At 39.1% G+C, this 3,655-nt stretch overlaps 1 pseudogene; it reads right to left on the bottom strand.

The window, feature by feature from the left end:
- Nucleotides 1-2,041: 2,041 nt before the first annotated feature.
- Nucleotides 2,042-2,417, bottom strand: LOC119057923 (translationally-controlled tumor protein-like; annotated as a pseudogene).
- Nucleotides 2,418-3,655: the final 1,238 nt, after the last annotated feature.

The following is a 3,655-nucleotide window of genomic DNA, read 5'->3' as shown; positions in this document are numbered from 1 at the left end:
CAAATGACATGTAAATGTTCATCAATAACTCATTACACTTGTGTTTCTTTGGCATTAAAAAAAGCTGTTTATCTAATTTTTTCTGAGAAATAAACTATTTCTTATTTTATGCTGTAACTACATTTTAATTAGTTACTTTGGGTTCATCTATACTTCTTCATCTAGTGGAGTCTTAATAAGAATCATATATGGTGCAGTTCATAAAATGTTAGTGCAAAATTTAGAAATAAATTATTGTACTACTATTTTCAGACAATGTTTTAGAATATTGAATAGAATAGGCCTGGTGACTTACATGAGAAAATTAATTTCTGCTTTATAACATGTGTTTTTACCAAAACAAGGTAGATAAAGTCATATAAATGACTAAACTGTATTTTAAAAATTATTTTATTTTTACCTTTTTCCTAAAAAATATTTCTTTTTGGTAATTTTTAAAATTTATTGATTTTAGAAAGAGAGAGGAAGGGAGAGAGAGAAACATTAATTTGTTGCTCCACTTATTTATGAATTCATTGGTTGATTCTTGTATGTGCTCTGACCATAGATTAAACTTCCAACCTTGGCTCATTGGGATGATACTCTAACCAACTGAGCTACCAGGACAAGCACTAAAAAATATTTCTTAAGGGAACCCTAGTGCACTGTTGGTGGGACTGCAGACTGGTACAACCACTATGGAAAACAGTATGGAATTTTCTCAGAAAAATAAAAATAGATTTGCCTTTTGACCCAGCAATTCCACTGTTAGGAGTATATCCTAAGAACCTTGAGACACCAATCCAAAAGAACCTATGCACCCCAATGTTCATAGCAGCACAATTTACAATGGCCAAGTGCTGGAAGCAACCTAGGTGCCTATCAGTAAATGAATGAATCAAAAAACTATGGTACATTTACAAAATGGAATTCTATGCAGCAGAAAGAAAGAAGGAGCTCTTTGCAACAGCATGGATGGAACTAGAAAGCATTATGCTAAGTGAAATAAGCCAGGTGTTGAAAGACAAATACCATATGATCTCACCTTTAACAGGAACCTAAACAACAAAACAAACAAGCAAGCAAAATATAACCAAAGACACTGAAATAGAGAACAGGCTAACAGTGACCACAGGGGAGAGGGGAGGGAATTTCAGGGGAAAAGGGGGAAGGGTTTACAGGAACAAGTATAAAGGACACATGGACAAAAACAAGGGGGGCGGAAACAGCAGGGAGGTGGGGAGCACTGGGGGGTGGGCTGGGATGGGAGTAAAAGGCAGAAAACTGTACTTGAATAATAATTAAAATAAAAAAATTAAAAAAGAAATATTTTTAATGTCACTGCTGTGTTAATGTTCTATAGGCAACCTAAAAATGAAGAGACAGATGGTTCTTTTTACCAACAAACACACACAGGGCACCTGTAGTTTAAGGGGTCTCCTCGACCTGGATGGCCTCTTTATTACTTGCTTCCATTTTAAATGCTGAGGTGGTGCTGGCCAGAGGATGAACACGAATGTAATGTGAGGTCCCAGTCCAAATACAGGCACAGACCACTAGAAGCTGAGGTACAAGGAATGTCACAGAAGAGACATATTTTGCATAAGTTTCAAAAAAAAGTTAAGCAATTCATTCCCAGCACAGGTGTGCCCGTGCTCATCAACCAAGTGACTATACCCCTTGCATTTTCTCACAGATGCCACAGTAAGCTAGTGTCCACAAACTTCACCTTCAGAAGCACCTTCAGTAAGTCACTCTTTAGTTTTGTCCTACTTCTATTTATAATTCACCACCCCTCCCCCATCTCACTACTCTTACAACCACACCAAGCATTTTAGAAAATAATTTTTTTGTTTTCAAGTTTAAATGTATTGTATTTTGGACAACTTATATAATATGTTTTTCTTAGAAACAATGCTATTATTTCAGATAAATCAAGGTGAAAATAAATGAAGAGTTCAAGATAATAATATTAATCCCATTTGTTCTTGTCCTGGTGTGTGGGTGAAAAGCAGCAACCAGTTGCTGAACAACAAAGGATAGATCCAAATTGCTAAATTTGTTAACGTTTTTCCATTTCTAAACCATCCTTTAAAAAAATCATAAATGGGGTTGCACCATCCTCATGGTGGTCTAGCAGAGCCACTATGCCATCTGTATTCGCGTGGTCACCAAGAAGGGCCTGACCTGGTAGTGTTTGCAATTAGCAAGGATATGCTTGGTTTGCTCTGCATAAAAGGTTTTACTCTTGCTGGTCTCTGTTCTTCAAGTTTCCCTTTGACTGAGTTCATGTCATCATCAATGTACTTCTTTTAGGCTTTTGTGAATCAGGTTTCTTTCCCCTTCACCTCCAGAGACGGCCTGTCCGCTGCCTCCCGGATCTTGTGGATGCGGGAGAACATCTCATCACGGTGGATGAAGTCCCAGTAGTTGACCATGATGGTGGCTGGAAGGAGACCAGGACAGCACTGGCTTAGCCCAAACCAGAGTTCGTAGCCAGAGCAATGCTGGCAGGGAGAGGGGAGTAGGTGGGAAAGCAAATAACTTTTTTGCGTGATAAACTTCTTGAGAGGCATGACTGAAGAGAAGGCCGAATCCGGCCTTCACACATGACATCCCCCCACCTTCAGATCCCTCCCTGTAGCCTGTTTTCTTGAGGCTTCCTGCATCCCATTCAATGGGGTCCTCTCTCTGCAATCCATTTCCCCTTTGTTGCCAGACTTCTGCTTGTCTTTTAAGACTCTGCTCATGCTACTTCCTTTCAGTAGCTTTCCCTAGACTTTCCTTCATATCCTGAGAGAAGTAAATGCCACAGTTTTGGCTTCTATGGCATCTGGCACACTATCTTGTGGTAGACACCCATCACTAGGATGTGAAGTCACCTCTGTAACCCTAGGACTAAGTGAAGTTTAGTACACAGACCTTCTTTAATAAAGTTTGTGAGCGGAGGTTACATACTTAATTGTCCACTCTACATGAAAGTGCAAGACTTTTCTAGAAACACAAGTGAGGTAGGACTTCCAGGTTAACTGTTACAGAGTTATGTGCTATCTGTAATTGAAGAAAAGTTGCTTTGGAAAACATCACCCATTCTGCTTCATTCTAGTAATATCTTGTCTATAATTTTTCCTTCTTTTTCTAGCACAGCCCTCCTGGCAACCATGGTATAATGCAGATGTCCTGGCTGTAAGCAGGTGTGATTGGCAATAGGGGGGACTGGATTTGGAGCCGTTTCAAAGATTTACTTTGGACCCTCTCTGATGTTTGAAGCTCTTAGTTTTGGCAAGTCTGTCATTTGCCAGTTTTCAAATAGGTTGATTCATTCGTCTGGCATTGTCATCCAAATGACTGATGTGGCTCTGCTGCATGTCCCCCAGGGATGAGTAAATGTCCACTCAGCTCTATCAACATGGATTTATAAAAAGGAAAACAAAATAAAAAGAGCCATGCCATTTCTTTTTCTACCTGTGAAAGCAGCAAGCTGGGAAAATGCATTTGAACAAGCTGTTGACGCTCTAATATCCAGACCCTAAAAGACAAATTTTCTGTTGGCAGAACTCAAACCTTGCAATTCTTTTCAGGCTGACAAAATCATCTACATTTTTTTACTTTGCATAGTCACTTTATATTTCCCTCTCTTCTTCACCTTTTCTAGTAGAAAGAACTAGCATTGTTA

The sequence above is a fragment of the Artibeus jamaicensis genome, unplaced genomic scaffold, assembly GCF_021234435.1.
Source record: "Artibeus jamaicensis isolate MK-2021 breed Jamaican fruit bat unplaced genomic scaffold, CSHL_Jam_final contig_452, whole genome shotgun sequence".
NCBI lineage: Eukaryota > Metazoa > Chordata > Mammalia > Chiroptera > Phyllostomidae > Artibeus > Artibeus jamaicensis.
Note: the sequence above shows the minus strand (reverse complement) of the source record. Positions and strands in the feature narration are given on the sequence as shown.